At 43.3% G+C, this 21128-nt stretch overlaps 1 pseudogene; it reads left to right on the forward strand.

Moving 5' to 3' along the window:
- The window catches only part of LOC125538551, a 29711-nt pseudogene that overhangs the window by 980 nt on the left and 7603 nt on the right, over positions 1-21128 (forward strand).

Here is a 21128-nt window from a genome sequence, read left to right on the forward strand (position 1 = left end):
TTCGTCCTCCTGAATGCTCAGTCTTTTGTTCTCTGTGATTTAACTTGCACTCTCTTTGTACATTTAACCGATTAGATCTTTTATATTTTCATCCAGCGGATAAGTGGCACCAGAAATTCGCGAAGGTGGTGTAATCGCACGTAGCGCTGACTTGTATAGTCTTGGTGTTATTATCCTGGAATAACTTACCGGGCAGAAGGGGTATCAAGATATTGGGGATGTAAGAAAAATATATGCCATTGCTATAAAGATAAAAGCTCAATTTCCATTTTGGCTAAGAAGGATTGACTTAAAATAACTTTCACACTTTTGCTTCCCATATTGTACTTACATTTTAGTTTGAGATGTTGCATAGTATCAGTTCTGGAAGTACACCTTGTAGTGGAAAGCTCAATTTGGCTTCTAAATTAAAGAATCAGCACAACAGATTCTTTTGAGAGAATTTTTGCTTTTAGTTTTGATGCTTCATTCCTGAATGTGCAATTTACATGGTGATAGATCCGACTTGACTCTATTGGGACACAATTTACTTCTTGGACAATTTTTGTTGTTAGTTTGATTCTTGAATGTATATTATCAATATAGACTACACATTTCACTTTCCTATGTAAAAAGATGTTTACTGATCCAATTAATAGACCATCACTCCCCGTTGTAACTTTGTAGGTACTTGAAAGTTGGAGTGATAGATTAGAGAGATCACAACGAGACACACTATGCGAGCAAATACGAGTATGCTACGAGATAGCTTTAGAGTGCAGAGAATTCAGTCCAAAGACGAGACCAGCTAGTGCACGGGATATAATTGACAGGCTTCACACAATGGAAAGTATCCAGGTATGTTCAAAATTTGAGAGTTTATGTATTTATTCCTTAAGTTCCTAGTTGCTACAAATACCACTCGGATCCTTGAGCCTGGAACCATTTGAGCTGCTAGAGTATGGGCTTTAGTTGCACATCCCCGTTTCGACACTGGAACCTTTTTCTACATACTATCTCTAGTTCATAATTGTATTAGCTTTAGAATTTTTGTCAATCAATGTTTTTATAGTTTGATCATCAATAAATAATTGGCAAAAAATAACGCCAAATTAATTTTACATGATATTTTATGGGATATATATTCGTAATATTTAATCTATTTTATATGAAAACACATACGCAAAGAAATTACACATTAAACATAGTCCGCAAAATTTATTATTTTTAATAGTTTGGATTGCTTACCACATTTTTCAAGTGGTCACAATATTTAATCTTGTACTATACAGTTTAGGGTGTTTCATTTTAGCGCATAGGGAGGCAGTTGCGCACCAAATGAGTACCCATTCGAGCATCCCGAAAGGTATATGGCCCGGCCCATTGCGCCTTTTCTGCGTGTCTCTTTTTCCAACAGGTTTTCGTTCTAAAACCTTCACTAAAACGGGTTTCTTTTTTTTTCGTGTTTCTTTTTGACGTGTCTTATTCCATTTATTTTGGGTTCTTTTCACTTTTGCGTTTTTAAAATCTTGTTTTTTTAGATTCATAATATTTTTGAAATACGGAATTGTTTTTTAAAATTTGTGAATGTTTTTGAAATTTGTAAAAGTTTTAGGAATTCAAGAACAATGTTTGAATTCATGAAAACATTTCAAAATTGACAGAAAATTTTCAATTCCTGAACGTTTTTAAAATTCATGAATATTTTGGGAAACATGAGAACTTTTTTAAAGTTCATTAAATGTGTTTTGAAATTCGGAACATCTTTTGAAATTCAAGAACTTATTCTGGACCCAGTAATGTTTTTTCAAACAAAATTGTACATTTTCATATCATGAACTTTTTTCCAAATTCACAAATAATTTTGTGAAATTAAAAAACTTTTTTGAATTTATTTAATATTATTCAAAGTTGGAACATTTTTTAGAATTCCTAACATCTTTCAGTGTTTAGAGTATTTTTGGAAGTCCGGAAACACTTTTTGAAATTTCAATAGCTGCCGGTTTGGGAAAACAAAACTGTCAGCCCTTCAGTTTGTAGCAGTAGCTGCTACCCTGGAACTGAATACAAATTGTCAAATGGGCTGGCCGAGGTTAGACTTAGGAAGGTAAGCTCCTCCAATCCCTCCAATTAGTTTTTGCAAATACTTAGTTGTTTTGATGCTTTTATTGGTCCTAGGTGCAACCTATAGGTCTTGATCTAATATGAATTTGGTTATGTTTAAAATGTTTAGTATCCTATTATTTTGTGGAGGAATGCATGGAAAGTTTGTATGGTAATGTTGTTCTATTTTTTTTCAATGCAATGGATGAATAAATTGTATGAGAAATATTATAATTTCTTTTGGATAAATGGTGAATGGTGAATGCCTATGTATTGATAGATTGTAGATTGATAGTGGATGGTGAATGTGTATGTATTGCTATATGGAAAAGAATTTGCATTAGAATTAAAATTTTCCTATTCCCTATGTTTGCAATTGTGAATGCATGTGAAAAAAATTGTTCTATTGCTATTGCTATTCCTATTGACATAGTTTTTTTACCTATGTTTGCAATACATATGGATATTGTTTCTTCCTAGTCATATGTATATATGCATGGGTACTGTTTCATTCTATTCATATGTATGGATAATGTTGTCTAATAACTGATAAAAATTATAAATTATGTTAGGATGGCCGATGATGAGGACAATGGCGTGTGTATACAGGACTTGACCTTGCTTTCGATGAGGACCATCGTGCCCGTACTATCGAGCGTGGAGAGGTAACAAGCAAAGCCATAATAATCGTCAAATTATTGTTTTATTTATAAAGGAAGCTTATGACAGATTTGTTCAATTTTGACATACACTTGCGGTAGTTGCGATTGAGGGGTCACACGAAGCTAGCCAGATGCGATATGACGTGCGCTATGAGCCATTCTTCGAGTGTGCAGGGCTCCTACTGTTTGTTCTTCAGTTCAAACAGGTGCCGCCTTTGATGTGCCATTCAGCTCTCACAGCCCTGCTTGATCGTTGATGGCCGCAGACACACAACTTTCATCTCCCTTGTGGTGAGATGACCGTGATCCTCAAGGACTTTGCAATGATCATGGGGTTCCCATCGACGACAAGCCTCTCATCGAACGAGTGGATAACAAGAACTGGCATGGGAGGGTTACTGCTCTCAGCGGTGACTGCTCTACCTCTCTTAGTCTCTAGGGAAGAACTGACAATAGAAAATGGCGTCCCATTCCCTTGGCTCAAGGAACATTGATCGGGATGCCCAGAAGATGCCAACGAAGAGACCGTGGAGCGGTATGCACGAGCGCACGTGTGGCACCTCCTATCACACATGGTTTTTCCATATTGCACTGGAGACGTTGCTCCTTGGATGTATCTTGACTTCCTGGCCCACTAGGGCGAGAAGTATAGCTGGGGTCTGTTGGACTTGCTTATTTATACCGTCAGGTAACAAGTTATTGCAATATTAATTAAACATGTTAGTATGTTTTCATTACTTGTGCGAAACTAGGCATGAATGAATTGGCGGTTTGCAGCTCGACGTAGCATGTAGGAAAACCACCAAGAAACCATGCAGGGGGGCAGGTGTATTTGGGGCCTCTTGGTATGGATGTGGGAGCTTTTGCCAGTTAGAGGTCCTGAAAAGGATGATTCATTGAGTCTGTGGGTAGGCCTTGAAGAACAAGACGTTTTTTGACTCCCCACCATGGCATTCTCCTGTGACAAATTTAAAATATCTAGAAGCAAGTCAAAGACTTCGTACAAGAGCTTCATCAAAGAGATGGACAACCTCACATATCGTCAGGTATAGCAATTCATTATTTTCTCAGCTTTCATGGAATGCATTGGACCAACTAACCAACTTGTTTACAGGTTAACTGAAGGCCTTATGTGGCACAGAGGGGTTTTCCATTGAACCAATTGTGTACGAGGGAAGCCAATCTTTGGTAGATCAGGTGCCCTCTGATATGCATTTATATTGTCGAGTGGCATCTACCCCATCGAGTGGCATTGCAATTTAGTACGAGATAACGCACCCCATCAGAGCAAGCAAGCACGGGTGGAGTCGAGCTTCACTCATGATGTTAGGTTTTGGTGTGATGTCTCTTTGGTATTAGGCTCAGACATTCGGCACCTCTTCATCAAGGGATAGGAGTAGCAACAGGCGTTGCCAAGATGATGGCTTCAGACTTTTTGATGTATTATCTTATAAAGTCTTCGGGAATAATTAATAATATGGTCGCATGCATCGTTTAGATGCAGAGGCCGGGGTACACCATTCTTTAAAAAAAACCGGGAGCTATGTTAACCAACACTACACAGTTCCAATTTTGTTTCTTATGCTTTGTTGTTCTCGTTCTATGCTGTCAAAGCTGACAGGATAATCAGAATGTGGTTGAGTGGGCACAACACCATGCTAGATATGTCGAGATGTGGATGTAGAGGCTAGGTTCTAGAGAGACGGATATAACATTGGCGGACAAAGAAACGCATCTCAAGTGGTATAACAGTACATATACGGATGTGCGGGTATTCGGGTACACGTACAATTCGGCTTGGACGTCCACGGAGACGTGAACTGCACCAGTCATAGACGCTTGCATGGTTAACTTAGGTACATGATCAAATACGTAAGCAGTGTAGCTTATATCATTGTTATGCATGTGATTAACGAACACACATTGTGCGTGTGAAGCAAAACCAGTCCACTTATGTATATGCACGTACGTGTTCATAAATTCTTTTCAAATATAGACCTGTATAACTTTCGCTTAAGAAAAATCATTCATATCTAAACATTTTTTTTTCTGAAACAGAGAGCACAAAAACACGTCCAACATAAATCATCTGCATGTGGAAGAACCTGCTGACGATGATTCTAATGCATGTGATGTTCCTGAACCAGGTTTTGCTACGCGGAGCTGATCCTGCTAATGGTGTTTCTAACTCTTGACGATTAGAGCATCTCCAGTCGCGTCCCCAACAGACCCTTTTCAAGCGTTTTTGCCGCGTCGGCGCTCAAAAATTGGCCCAGTCGCGTCCCAGGAGCCCGTTTTTCGTCTGTTTGGACCGAAACTGACGCCGGCGGACCCAGGCCGAACCCGGCGCGCTGGGGGGCGCCCGGGGGCGCCCGGGCGAACTGTTTTGGCGCGAAAGAGCCGTGGGCCAGCCGCGTCAGCGAGACGACGCCTCGTCTTCCTCAGAGCGCCTCGGTTTCCTGCGGGGAATCAATGCAAGGCTGCCGCCGGTCAGCCTTCCATTGATTCCTCACGGGCCGGCGCGGCGACGCCTCCCCTCCCGCCACGCGTACACACGGCGCGGGCTATAAAGACCCGCCACCCCCCCTCGCCGCTGGCCACACCAGCCCGAGCCCAAACCAGCCACCGCCGAGCTCTGCTCTCTCCCGTCCGCGCCGCCGAGCTCTATCTCCCCAGTCCTCCCCTTCCCTCCTTCCCTCTCCAGCGATGGCCGAACGCTTCCCCGGTGACGCCGCGGCGGCCAACGGCTTTGGCCGCCGCTCGCTCCAGTCGTCGGAAGTGTGGCTTCTATTCGGGGCCAACATCCCGGCGCTGCCGGACATGCGCGTCGGGCCAACGGGGTGGAGACTCAGCAACGGCGGCCTCCCCATCCCGCCGGTGCCCGACGTCGACGCGCGCCCCGACATCTACGCCACCGAGGTCGACCGCATGCGGTCAACCCTGACTGAAGAGCAGCGCGCCCTCCCCAGTACGCCGCCGACAACCACGCGGCATGGGCGGAGTATTTCCAGCGGCGGCAGGCACCAGGGCCGGTCCTGAAATTTCAGGGGCCCGGGGCGGAAATATAATCGGGGGCCCTTTATATATATAAAATTTAAATCATTATGTGCATGTTTAGGTAAATTTTAAACATGAAAAGTTCTTAATTTTAAACATGAAAAGTTCTTAATTTTTTTTATCATCGAGGGCAAAACCAGCTGGACATTGCACGGGGTGCTGGAGTACCTCGAGGGCGGCAACAACCCGACGCTGGCATACCCTGCCGCGGCGCCCGTCCCCCCCCCCTCCCCCCCGCCGGAGCGCCAGGCCGTGGTTGCCCAGGAGGTTCGGCACTTCCTCCTCTTCCTCCTCCTGCCACTCTACCGGCTCGCCGGCGTTCGTCGGCGTCAAGCCAGAGCCCGCCGGGGAGACGCCGCTCGGTCGGCGCACCTGCAGCGCCGCCATCGTCATTAACGAGGGTGGCCGGCGCGCCTCCTCCTCGGCACCTCCGCGCTTCGTCAAACCGAAGACGGAGCCGGGGCTCGCCGCCGTCAAGCGGGAGCGGGGGCTCGCCGGCGGCGTCAAGGAGGAGGAGCTCGACGACGAGGCGGCCCTGAAGTGTGCGCGCGACGACTGGGCGCAGACGGAGCTGCAGCGCCAGATCCTCTCCTTGGAGCGCTTCGAAGCCCGACGCCGCGGCCGGGACGAGGGAGGGGTCGTCGTCCTCGTCGACAGCGACGACGACGACGCGCCGCCGCCACCGGTCCGAATTGGAGACGCCGGGCAGGGGTCCAGCAGCTGGGGCGGCCGCGCCATCAAGAAAGAGAAGGCCGCCGACGACTTTATGTAAACGCTGAACATGTTGAATATGAATGTAAGTTAGCCGAATTTGCCGAGTTTGGCCCATCTTTGCCGAATTCAGATGTTTTAAAATAAAAAGAATACGCGCCTGGGGCGACCCTGGGACGAGCGGCTGGGAATCCGCTCGCCCCGCGCCGATTTTATCGCCGGCTCGTCCCAGGGGCGCGTAAAATCGCCGTCTGGGAGGTCAACGGCTGGAGATGCTCTTAGGGTGTGGAACTGCCGGTTTCGGTCGCGGTCGCAAGGGTGTCGTACGCGGATCAGGCCCACCCGGATGAGCTGGTTGAGGAGCGTGACATGTTGCTGCCGCCATACATGGCCACGTGTTGTGGTACCTGCATCACGCGCACCCTGACGAGCTGAACATCGTGCTGATTCTGGTATGAGTGATACTAGGAACATCACGCTTTTGCTGGTGGTAAACGTCGTACTGTACCTAACACCGTACTGAACGGGCAGGACAGACCCACTCTGCTTCAACTTGTATAGCGGTCGGACCTCCAAGGACGACATGACTTTTCTGAATTCCATATTAAGCATTACTCTCTCTTTAGGTGTGCCTTTTAATTATGAGCGAGTGAATTTCATTTTTACCCCCTAGTTTCATGTTTGTGGCAGCTTTTACCCCACTTAGCAGAAATTCTTAAATTTTTACTCAATTTAGCAAATCTTGTGCCACAAACTACACCCTTCCCGTTTCTCCGTTGACCATGCATTTGCCACGTAGGTGGCTTGGTTTCCTTTATGCTTTTTGGTTCGGTTTATTTGCACTATACATCCCTAGACGATGCAACTTGCCCCTGACCCGACCCATTCCCATGGCCACCCTTTGAACGCAACTTGCCCCCTCCAACCCCGACCCCCTCCCCTCCCTGACCCTGATCTAGCCGCGAATCAAAAACTAACCTGCAACACGACCCCCCCCCCCCCCCCCCCCCCCCCCCCCCCCCCCCCCCCCCCCCCCAGACTGCATGTCCTCCCCCCACCCCCCCACACCCCATCGTGATCCAGTTGCCTATGAAACCTCAACATACAACTTTGCTGATCCAGTTTCATATTCACAAGCGACATGCAACTTGCCCCGACCCAACCTAGTTGCATGTCAAACCTTCACACACAACTCCATCCAAACCAACTATATGTCCACCCTCGACATGCAACTTGCCCCCTGACCTCACCCAGATGCATATCCACACTGGACACACAACTTGGCTCCTAAGCCAATGCAATTGAATGTACACACTCGACACGAAACTTGCCCCCTAAACCCAAGTCGGTTGCATGTACAACAGGACTGCAACTGCAAATGCGGCCAATTTGAACATTTTTAAATACGTGATAAACATATTTTGAATATCCTAAAACAAATTTGAAATGCACAATTAATATTTTTAAAATACATTGGTAATATTTTTAAATATGCCATGCATATTTTTTATAGTAATGTTAGACAATTTTTAATGCATGATGACATTTTTTAAAATACATGATAATTTTTTTAAATCATATTGGTCATTTGGCATGACGAACAATGATTAAATACTTGGTGAACATTATTAAATATTAGTTGAATTTTTTAATACGAGATCTTCCTAACTAAAATGGAGAAGCTAAATCTTACACAAAAGGTAGATGACTTAATGCTTTAGTTTTTGCTTTCGAAATTATGTAGGCGATAGACTCCATACTTCTTCCTATTTTTGATTGAGAAACATTTGGCCCAAAGAGGATAATTTTTTTTAAATAATGTTGAAAATGTTTTAATGCATGACAAACATTTTCTAAATAGGCGGTGAACATTAAATTTGTGAGCTTTTTATTCCAGGGACATTTTTAAAATTAGCAAACATTTTTTAATTTCATGCATAGTTTAAATTTGTGTTCAAAAAAATACTAACATTTTATGTCGTGCAGACAAAACACGTGTTTGGTGTGTCTTTTCTGTAGAACAACACTCGTGGTCTCATTTGTCCTTCTTCGAGGGAATTGTTTTTAGGGAAAGTCTACTTTATCTCTATGAAAAGAAAACAAGCGTATGTGATATGCAAAAGAAGAAAGATGTCGATAATGATATTGTTAAATTGAAGCTATTTTCTTTTTCGCTTAGAGATCATGCTAAAGCTTGGTTTTCGTCTTTACCAAAAAATAGTATTGATTCTTGGAACAAGTGCAAAGATGCTTTTATCTCAGTATTTTCCTCCCGCTAAGATCATTTCTCTTAGAAACGATATTATGAATTTTAAGCAACTTGATCATGAACATGTTGCACAAGCTTGGGAGAGAATGAAATTAATGATACGTAATTGTCCTACTCATGGTTTGAATTTATGGATGATTATACAAAACTTTTATGCCGGATTGAATTTTGCTTCTAGAAATCTTTTAGATTCGGCCGCGGGAGGCACTTTTATGGAAATCACTTTAGGAGATGCTACTAAACTCCTAGATGAAAGTGCGTTATATCGACTAGAGGGGGGGGGGATGAATAGGCGATTTTTATGCATTCTTCACTGAGGAATTTGCTACTGAGGAAATTCCTTAGCGAAGAACTACTTGCAGCGGAATAAGTACTCAGAAGTAAACATAACAGAAGACAAGCATAGTCATCATGATGAAATGAAGACAAGCACAGAGTACTGAAAGCGTAATCACATGATAACACAGGATGAAGACAAACAGACTGAAGAAATTGAACTGAGGAAATTGAGAAAGTCTTCAGTCAAAGTCTTCAAACACAGATATGACAAGCACACAACACAATATTGAAGAAATGAAAAATTTGAGGAAATAGAACCAGTTGGCTTGGTGAAGACAATGATTTGGTAGACCAGTTCCAACTGCTGTCTCAGTTGTACATCTGGTTGGAGCGGCTAGGTATTTAAACCTGAGGACACCCAGTCCCGGACACACAGTCCTGACCGTATTCTCCTTGAACTAAGGTCACACAGACCTCGTCCAATCACTCGTGTTAAGTCTTCAGGTGACTTCTGAACCTTTACAAACTCGGTCACTCAGCGATCCACAATTCCTCTTGGATGCTCTAGACCATGACGCCTAACCGTCTGGAAGAAGCACAGTCTTCAAAGGTAACAAGCGTCGGATCCACGCAAGATCAATCTCTTCAGTGATGCTTAATCACTTTGGGTTTGTAGGTGTTTGGGTTTGGGTTTTGGATTTTCCTCACTCGATGATTTTCGCTCAAAGTCCTCGAAGGATGGGATGCTCTCAAATGACAAGTGTCAGTTTCTCACGGAGCAGCCAACCAGCTAGTGGTTGTAGGGGGTGGCTATTTATAGCCTAGGGAGCATCCCGACATGATAAGACATAAATGCCCTTCAATGATATGACCATTAGTTGGATAAGATATTTTGGGACAGCTGGCGCGTAGCACAGCAACGGTCGAAAATTTGAGGTTCAAATTCCTCAGGGCTATCATGTTCCTCACAGTGTAGGCAATCCGCACTAGCGAATTCCTAACTCCTCAGTCAGAACAAATTCCTCAGCGACCAGAAGAACTTCGTCTGTCACTGAAGAAATTGACTGAACTGTATGAGATTTCCAATGGCTTCACTCAAAGGGATTGGTAGGTGTAGGATTTTGAGTTGAGCATCACATAGAAAGTTTTCCTTAGTATTTCCTCGACCCCCTTTAACAGTACGGTGTTTCCTATGACTGAAGAAAGAGAGAATGAAACTACGAAAATAAAAGTCTTCACGCTTCATGTTCCTCGAATGAAAACCAAGTCTTCAAGGTCACACCAATTTCTTCAGAATACCAAAGTCTTCAGTCGAAGAACTTCATTTTTAGGGGTCGACTTTCTCTGTAAATATCAAACTCCTCATAGACTTATAGACCCGTGTACACTCATAAACACATTAGTCCCTTAACCTATAAGTCTTCAATACACCAAAATCACTAAGGGGCACTAGATGCACTTACAATCTCCTCCTTTTTGGTGATTGATGACAATATAGGTTAAGTTTTCAACGGGGATAGACATATGAAGTGTAAATACTGATATTGAGGAATTTGATTGCAAGATATAGAAGAACTCCCCCTGAAGGTGTGCATAGTGAGGAATTTGCTTTTGAAGAAATGTACACTTGAAGAGTTGAATCATGGAGATCTCCCCCTATATCTTGTAATTCATACACGCATTTGACATATATTATGACGAATTTGAAATGCATGATGAAATATGGTGACTGATGAATTTCAGCATGCGTGCAATAATATTAACGAGGAATAAGCATGCAGAATAACACATCAAAAGTATCAGAGCACCATCGGGTTTAAGTTTACAACTCGATCCAATAAAAGTTTCAGAAGAATGAGAGTTGTAACTTAGCAAAAAAAACGCCCATAGTAGACCCGCTTGAAGACTAACTCAAATTTCTCCCCCTTTGTCATCGAATGACCAAAAGGATCGAAACTGAGGACTAACGCCCTTGAAGATAATCAAGTTGATGAAGGAGCGCCAGCGTTGTCGGGGTCGGTTGTTGTAGTAGGGCCTACCGCTGTGTCGTCCAAGTCTTCATTTTCATCAGTGTCACGCAATGAAGAATAGGAGCTGGCCACCAAAGAAGGAACCTTGACCTTCTTGTATTTCTTCGGAGGGGGTGCAGACCAGTCAAATTCTTCCTTGAGACCCATTTTCTTCAGATATTCTGCACTGTAGACATGAGATAGAACAGCCCAAGTACGATTGAAGGTTTCATGAAGGTAGTATTGGTTTTTCTTCACTGCATTGTGTGTTGAGGTCATGTTGTGAAGAATTGAACCAAACTGACGCTTGACCCATTTATGATTGCGATCAACCTTCTGATGAAGACTGAGGAGTAACTCACGATCAGTCATCACCCTGGGTGCTGTGGCTTGAGGATTTTGCTTGGCAGAGTTGTTGGCGGCAGAGTCATGTGTGGCAGAGTCATGTGTGGCAGAGTCATCATTGGTGGAATAGGATGCAGCCTTGCGAAATTGACCATCCAATGGACGAATGCCTTCATCTATCACAACAGCGGCCTTGCCTTTGTCATCAGCTGAGGAAAATGTCCGTTTGAGGACTTCAATTGGAGGCAAGTAGCTGCAGTGGTTCAGAGTGTCAGCTTTGTAGTTGTGTGAAGACCTTGTGCTGATGAATCTCATAATCCATGGCGCATAAGGCTTCAGCTCAAATGGTGACATAGCAATATTGGCCAGAGTCCTCATGAAGAAATCATGGAAGTTGACAGGAACGCCATGAATGATATTGAAAAGCAGATTCTTCATGATGCCAACGACTTCTTCACCATTTGAGTCGTGGCCTTTGATAGGACTCACTGTCTTCGATAGAATGCGATAGACAGTTCGAGGCACATATAGTAATTCCTTGACGAGGAATTTGGTTCGAGGGGCCTGCCCTGGCTTCAAAGGCTTCATCAAAACTCGCATGTAGTGATTTGTAAGCTCAGGTTCACTGTAGACACAATGTGCACCTTCAAGGGGAGGACTGAGTGGTAGGGCACGAAGCAATTCAGAAGCTGGTGCCTTGTAATGAGTATTTTCTGTCATCCAGTCCAGTACCCATGAGTTCACATCTTCAGAATCTCCTGTGATGTGCAGCGTTGCATAGAACTGAAGAATGAGTTCTTCATTCCAATCACACATGTCAGTGCAGAAGTTTAGCAGCCCAGCGTCATGAAGAACACTGAGGACTGGCTCGAAGCACGACAGAGACTCCATTTCCACGTGAGGAATATGTGCATGATCGAAGACTTTGCCTTTGTTAAACATCACTGAGGAATATAAGTTTGCTTGACTAGCGGTCCAGAAACGCCTCTTCCTTATGCGAGCAGATTCATATGGGTTGTAATCAGTGAAGAATACATGCTCGCCAAAGAAGTCTTCAGCCTTGAACTTTTGCTTCCTTGAGAACGGATCCTTTGGCTTTGGCAGAGGAGTGTCTGTGAGTTGCATCACGACCTCAGGAATCGCGATCTCAGGTTCATCAGTCTAAGGAATTTCTGGTTCCTCTTCAGGTGCAGTCTGTGTTGTCACATGATCAGCAGCAGCAGTTTCTTCAGCACTAGTGGCTGGAATGTCTTCACACACAGACGAGGTGGGATGAGTTTCTTCAGAGCCCAATTGAACTGTTGGAGTAGGGGACTGAGGAATTTGTTGTAGCGGGGTGAATAGTGGAGAATTGGGATGCTGACTTTCCCAAAAGTCATCATTCATTACTGGCGTTGTACTTCCAATATCCACGTCTTCATCTTCCAATTCTTCAACACCAGCCTCTTCAGCAGTGAACTGAGGCATTGGTGAGGATACAACAGGTGTTGAAGGGATCGCATCCACTTCAATTTCTTCATCAATCTGCTCTGACGAAGCAGCAGATTGAGTTTCTTCATCAGATCCGCTGGGGATCTCATATTCTTCACCAAAAGGAACAAGGTCCTTTGATGGCATGGTAGAAACTGGAACAGCATCAATCGGATTTTCAAACGAGCTGGTCATAGGCTTCATCTTCTTTGGAGCTGAAGATTCTGAAGCACCTGATGCTTTCCTTTTCTTCATTGTAGCTCGCTCTGCAGCCTTGGTCTTCTTCACATCTGATGCAGATGGAAGGATAGGAGTTGGTGTAGGCACGGGAGGAGCTGAGGAATCCGTTTGAATTTCTTCAGGCGCAACTGATGCAGTTGCCCTGACTTCTTCATTTTCTGCAGGCGCACCACTAGTGGATGCCCTGGCAATTTCTTCAGCGGCTGGAATAGAGTCATCAGTCCTGGAACTAGCATTTTCTTTAGCAGCCTGAAAGTCATCAGCGGTGCTGGCATGTTCTTCAGTGGGCTGAGCAGAAGCTTCATCTTGAGGAACTTCTTGTTGTGATGGGGCTGCAACATTGGTGAACTTCTCAGTCAGTTTCACAAACCTGACTTTGGCTCCTTGCCAATCAGCATAGTAGGCATTGAAGTTGCCGCTGAGAGTTTTGATTTCAGACTGAATCTTGATGAGTTCATCAGTTGTCATTTTGACAACGTTGGTCTTCAGATACTTTTCCTTTTTGTACTGGGCCTTCTTGATCTGCCTGGCCTGCTCATATTTCCATTTGTCCTCTTGGATGAAATGAGTCAGCATGTGACTTTGGCCAGGAGTCAATTTGAAGTCTGGCATAGGAGTATTTGGGTCCTTGTGCCAGAGATCAATGTAGTCGAGGATCGCCCTTGGATCCAAAAGCAGTGGCACAGGTGTGCCTTTGGCTCTAGCGGCCCTTTCTTGTCTGTCTCTGATGATATCAGCAAGTTCTTCATCATCAGCTTCGTCTTCTTCAGACGGCACGTGGAAGGCAACTTGCTTCTTCTTAGGACTTGGCTGAGGACCTCGTCCAGCAGTTGCCAACTTGGCTTGGCGCTTGGCCCATTCTTCAGGAAAGTCCTCACCGCGTTTGATGCTAGTGGGATCTGCCTCTTGGCCAGGTGCCAATGGGGCTCTTGGGCACGGAGGATTCAGTGCGAATTTCTTCATATACTTTGGGGTTACATATCTGTATTCCCTCCATTCACGTGCCCATCTCCGTTCAATCCTCTGCATGCGCACCTTACGCTGATTTTTGTTTTCCTTTCCAAACTTGGCCTCATCAGGTGTGCAATAATCCTTGTAAATGTCCTCAGGTATTTCAAAAGCAGTCATAACCTAAGGCCTCTTTCCTCCTTTCTGCGGCTTCTTTCCGTCTGCCATATTCTTCAGATGAGGAATTTGAACTATTGAATTCTTTGAAGAAGTATGCAATTTTTCTTCGAGGAACGCTGCAAATGAGTTAAGTTGATGAGAATCTAGTGATTCAGCAGCGGACATGAGTACCTGTGAACAGAGTATAGTTGTGAGGAATTTGGAGAGGTCATATGCGTTCTCAGAAGGTTTTTCAAAAAGAACAAGTTTGAGGAATTTTACCAGATGAGTCTTGAAGAATTTCACTAAGCGTGCTTTGTCTTAGGTTCCAGAGTTGTATAGATCGAAGATCCACACAATTAAGGAATCTTGAAGAAAATGATGCTTAGAGAAATGAATCAAGAACACATGACTTGTGAGGTGTTTTGTGTGTGAGGATTTGAGGAATAAAAACACCTTTAAAGATTTTGTAGAAAACTTTCGAATCAAAGAGGGAAGTAAAATTAACTTTTAATTACCCTGAATGAAGAACATGACGAACACAGAGATGGAGAAGTGAAGTTCGTCGGTGTAGATCTTCGACGCCCTAACTCGGCGGAGGAAGACGGCTACGGCGGCGGCGGAGGTGAAGATTTCCGCGGCCGGCGCGAGTACGATGGCGACGAGGTCAAGGCAGTGAAGCTCTTCCTCACCGGCGATGATGGAGTAGCGGTGGCGCTAGGGTTTGGGAAGCTCGAGCGGGAGAGAGAGTTCGAGCGGAGTAAAAGAAGTGAGGAAGGGGACGGGGGTATTTATAGCCACTGTGAAAAACTGTTCGCCCGAAGATTTGGGATGAACGTGCCCCTGAACCTTCTCCTTCGCACGACATGTGTCACCCACGTACAGAGAGGTGGAGATCGTGTAAGATCGTGGGTGAATAGAAAAATGCATCGTGGGATGGGGAACGGTTTGAGCGGCAAAACCGAAATTTTGGATAAGATTAGTTTTAACGTTCCGTTCGCAATTTCTTCAGCTGACAAGGACACAGTGAAGATTTTGAACGAGATTCAAATTGAACGCACATGAAGAATTTGTGAATAGATTGGATTGAGTATAGCATAGAGTGGGAAGGGTCCAATCACATTTACTTAGCAGAAAAACCAACTTGAAGAAATAACCATAAGTGAATGCTGTAGAGGACATAAACTCATATATATATATATAGCCAACGAAGAAAAACTTCGGAACAAGTGAAGATTTTGCAAATTTGAAGAATTTGAACAACTGAGGAATTTCAACTGAGGAAAAACTCAAATTGAAGATTTTCAACTTTTTGTGGTGGCGTGATCCACCGTATAAGAATGATGATTTCAGACACCGCGTACAATTGTCGTAGGGTTCTGAGAATCAAATTCTTCATTAATTTCTTCACACTTAGAGTGTTATTCTTCATTGATTGAAGAAAAACGTTTCTTCATGTGTTGCACATCTAAGTCATCAATTTTGCATAAGTGTTAGGATGAGTGCCTTTTCAAATTACATTCGAAGACTCTAAGATATTTAGCTCACACCACAACTTGCTAAATCTCTTCTCATCCAAGGGCTTTGTGAAGATATCGGCTAGCTGTTCCTCAGTCTTCACATGCTCAATAGAAATGTCGCCCTTCAACACATGATCATGAAGAAAATGATGACGAATCTGAATGTGCTTTGTCTTCGAGTGCTGAACTGGGTTGTGAGCAATCTTGATGGCACTCTCATTGTCACAGAGGAGAGGCACATTCTTCACGTTGACGCCATAGTCCTTGAGAGTTTGCTTCATCCATAGCAGTTGAGCACAGCAAGAACCAGCAGCAATGTACTCAGCTTCAGCAGTAGACAGTGATACGCAATTCTGTTTCTTCGAGGACCAACAGACCAAGGATCGTCCGAGGAAATGACATGTACCGGATGTTGACTTGCGATCCACACGATCACCAGCATAGTCAGAGTCAGAATATCCAATGAGATCAAAATCCGAGCCCTTGGGATACCATAATCCTAGTGTTGGTGTGTGAGCTAGATATCGAAGAATATGCTTCACAGCCTTATGGTGTGATTCCTTCGGTGCAGCTTGAAATTGGGCACACATGCAAACACTAAGCATTATATCTGGCCTAGATGCACATAAGTACAATAAAGAACCAATCATGGAGCGGTATACCTTATGATCGAAGTCAATACCATTTTCATCAGTGCACAGATGACCATTTGTGGGCATAGGAATTTTGATGCCTTTGCAATCTTGCATGCCGAATTTCCTCAGTACATCCTTGAGGTATTTCTCCTGAGATATGAATATGCCATTGCGCTGTTGACGAATTTGAAGACCTAAGAAGAATTTCAACTCTCTGCTACCTCTTGAGCTTGCGTTGGATTTCCCCGAAGAGGAAATGATGATGCAGCAGAGTAGCGTAAGTATTTCCCTCAGTTTTTGAGAACCAAGGTATCAATCCGGTAGGAGGCCACGCTCAAGTCCCTCGTACCTGCACAAAACGATAGCTACTCGCAACCAACACTATTAGGGGTTGTCAATCCCTTCACGGTCACTTACAAGAGTGAGATCTGATAGAGATAATATTTTTGGTATTTTTGATAGAGATGCAAAGTGAAAAGTAAAAGGCAAAGTAAAAAGCAAAGCAAGATTAAAGTGATGGAGATTGATATGATGAGAATAGACCCGGGGGCCATAGGTTTCACTAGTGGCTTCTCTCAAGAGCATAAGTATTCTACGGTGGGTGAACAAATTACTGTTGAGCAATTGACAGAATTGAGCATAGTTATGAGAATATCTAGGCATGATCATGTATATAGGCATCACGTCCGTGACAAGTAGACCGAAATGATTCTGCATCTACTACTATTACTCCACTCATCGACCGCTACCAGCATGCATCTAGGGTATTAAGTTAAAAACAGAGTAACACTTTAAGCAAGATGACATGATGTAGAGAGATAAATTCATGCAATATGAAATAAACCCCATCTTGTTATCCTCGATGGCAATGATACAATACGTGCCTTGCTGCCCCTTCTGTCACTGGGAAAGGACACCGCAAGATCGAACCCAAAGCTAAGCACTTCTCCCATGGCAAGAACTACCAATCTAGTTGGACAAACCAAACGGATAATTCGAAGAGACTTGCAAAGATAACCAATCATACATAAAAGAATTCAGAGAAGATTCAAATATTATTCATATATAGAGTTGATCATAAACCCACAATTCACCGGTCTCAACAAACACACCGCAAAAAGAAGAAGATTACATCGAATAGATGTCCACAAGAGAGGGGGAGAACTTTGTATTGAGATCCAAAAAGAGAGAAGAAGCCATCTAGCTAATAACTATGGACCCGAAGGTCTGAGGTAAACTACTCACACTTCATCGGAGATGCTATGATGATGTAGAAGTCCTCCGTGATGACGGCCCTCTCCGGCGGAGCTCCGGAACAGGCCCCAAGATGGGATCTCGTGGATACAGAAAGTTGCGGCGGTGGAATTAGGTTTTTGGCTCCGTATCTGTTCGTTTGGGGGTACGTGGGTATATATAGGAGGAAGAAGTACGTCAGTGGAGTTTCGGTGGGCCCACGAGGGTGGAGGGCGCGCGTGGGGGTATAGGACGCGCCCCCTACCTCGTGCCCATCTCGAAGCTTCCTTGGCATAGGGTCCAAGTCTCCTGGGTCATATTCGAGAAGAAAATCACGTTCCAGAAAGGATTATTCCGTTTGGACTTCGTTTGATATTCCGTTTCTTCGAAACACTGAAATAGGCAAAAAACAACAATTCTAGGCTGGGCCTCCGGTTAATAGGTTTGTCCCAAAAAAATATAAAAGTGGAAAATAAAGCCCAATATAGTCCAAAACAGTAGATAATATAGCATGGAGCAATCAAAAATTATAGATACGTTGGAGATGTATCAGGCATCCCCAAGCTTAATTCCTGCTCGTCCTCGAGTAGGTAAATGATAAAAAGAGAATTTTTGATGCGGAGTGCTACTTGGCATAATTTCAATGTAAATCTTCTTAATTGTGGTATGAATATTCAGATCCAAAAGATTCAAGACAAAAGTTCATATTGACATAAAAATATTAATACTTCAAGCATACTAATAAAGCAATTATGTCTTCTCAAAATAACATGGCCAAAGAAAGTTGTCCCTACAAAATCATATAGTCTGGCTATGCTCTATCTTCACCATAGAAAGTATTTAAATCATGCACAACCCCGATGACAAGCCAAGCAATTGTTTCATACTCCAACTTTTTCAAAACTTTTTCAATCTTCACGCAATACATGAGCGTGAGCCATGGATATAGCACTATATATGGAATAGAAGGGTGGTTGTGGAGAAGACAAAAAGAGGGGAAGATAGTCTCACATCAACTAGGCGTATCAACGGGCTATGGAGATGCCCATCAATAGATATCAATATGAGTGAGTAGGGATTGTCATGCAACTGATGCACTAGAGCTATAAGTATATGAAAGCTCATCAAAAGAAACTAAGTGGGTGTGCATCCAACTCGCTTGCTCACGAAGACCTAGGGCATTTTGAGGAAGCCCATCATTGGAATATACAAGCCAAGTTCTATAACGTAAAATTCCCACTAGTATATGAAAGTGACAAAATGAGAGACTCTCTATCATGAAGATCATGGTGCTACTTTGAAGCACAAGTGTGGTAAAAGGATAGTAACATTGTCCCTTCTCTCTTTTTCTCTCATTTTTTTATTTCAGCCTTTTCTCATTTTTATGGCCTCTTTTTTTATTTTTCGTCCGGAGTCTCATCCCGACTTGTGGGGGAATCATAGTATCCATCATTCTTTCCTCACTTGGGACAATGCTCTAAAAATGATGATCATCACACTTTTATTTTTCTTACAACTCAACAATTACAACTCGATACTTAGAACAAATATGACTCTATATGAATGCCTCCGGCGGTGTACCGGGATATGCAATGAATCAAGAGTGACATGTATGAAAGAATTATGAACGATGGCTTTGCCACGAATACGATGTCAACTACATGATCATGCTAGCAATATGACAATAATGGAGCGTGTCATAATAAACAGAACGGTGGAAAGTTGCATGGCAATATATCTCGGAATGGCTATGGAAATGCCATGATAGGTAGGTATGCTGTCTGTTTTGAGGAAGGTAAATGGTGGGTAATTATACGAGTAACTATATGTATAACAAACAACGTACGGGTAAGCTAATTATATGAGTAACTATATATCCAAATCACACAAACATCAATTTTTATATAAAATTTCATGAACAAGAGGCTCACCACAAGGTGGTGCCGGCGACGGGACGGTGCGGGCGATCGACGGTGGCTACGATGGAGATTTAGAAGGCACTAAGTAAACCACACCTACATATGCAAACTAAGTGTTATTTTTGACCTCAAATTGCATATAAATCAAATACTAGCACATATATATCCTCCCAAATTACTAAACTCACAAATTAATCACTATATAAAGCATTGCAAGAGCTAATCTAGCAATGAGAGATGAAAGGACAAAGTTGCTAACCTTTGTGATCATTTGAATGGATGGGGGCCTTCAAATCTTGACAAATTTTGGGCAAAATGTGAGATGAGCTCGAGAGGAAGAGGGGAAGAACAGAGAGGAGAGGGGAAAGGGGAAGAACAGAGCGAGCTCGGGTGGACGAAGGGTTTATGTAGGATGACCTTTAGTACCGGTTTGTGCCAAGAACCGGTACTAAAGGGGCTGGAGGGGCCCCATTCTGACAACATCCTGCCACCACTCTCATTAGTACCGGTTCGTGGCACGAACCGGTGCTAAAGGTTCGCCACGAACCGGTACTAATGAAAGCGGCCCGGCTATCCGTTGGAACCGGCACTAATGTATACATTAGTGCCGGCTCAAATACAAACCGGCACTAATGTGCTTCACGTTTGACCCTTTTTCTACTAGTGGTGTATGATACCGGTGAAAGGTGCGCGGTATTAGAGAGGCTAGCAATGGTGGAACAATGGGAAAAAGTGCGTATAATCCATGAAATCAACATTAGTCATAAAGAACTCATATACTTATTGCAAAAATCTAGAAGTTATCAAAGCAAAGTATTACGCGCCTGCTCCTAGGGGGATAGATTGGTAGGAAAAGAACATCGCTCGTCCCCGACCGCCACTCATAAGGAAGACAATCAGTAAATAAGTCATGCTCCGACTTCATCACATAATGGTTCACCATACGTGCATGCTACGGGAATCACAAACTTTAACACAAGTATTCTTTAAATTCACAACTACTCAACTAGCATGACTCTAATATTATCACCTCCATATCTCAAAACAATTATCATGCTTCAATCTTTTCTTAGTATTCAACGCACTCAAAAGAAAGTTTCACAATTCTTGAATACCAAGCATATTAATATTAAGCAATTTACCATGCTATTAAGACTCTCAAAATAATCTAAGTGAAGCATGAGAGATCAATAGTTTCTTTAAAACAAATCCACCACCGTGCTCTAAAAGATCTAAGTGAAGCACATAGAGCAAAATTATAACGCTCAAAAGATATAAGTGAAGCACATAGAGCAAAACTACATGGCTCAAAAGATATAAGTGAAGCACATAGAGTATTCTATCAAATTCTAAATCATGTATGGCTCTCTCAAAAGGTGTGTACAGCAAGGATGATTGTGGCACACTAACAAACAAAGACACAAATAATACAAGACGCTTCAAGCAAAACACATATCATGTTGGTGAATAAAAATATAGCTCCAAGTAAATTACCGATGGAAGTGGACGAAAGAGGGGGTGCCTTCCGGGGCATCCCCAAGCTTTGACATTTTGGTGTCCTTGGATTATCTTGGGGGTGCCATGGGCATC

The sequence above is a fragment of the Triticum urartu genome, chromosome 2 (genome assembly GCF_003073215.2).
Source record: "Triticum urartu cultivar G1812 chromosome 2, Tu2.1, whole genome shotgun sequence".
In the NCBI taxonomy this organism is placed as follows: Eukaryota; Viridiplantae; Streptophyta; class Magnoliopsida; order Poales; family Poaceae; genus Triticum; species Triticum urartu.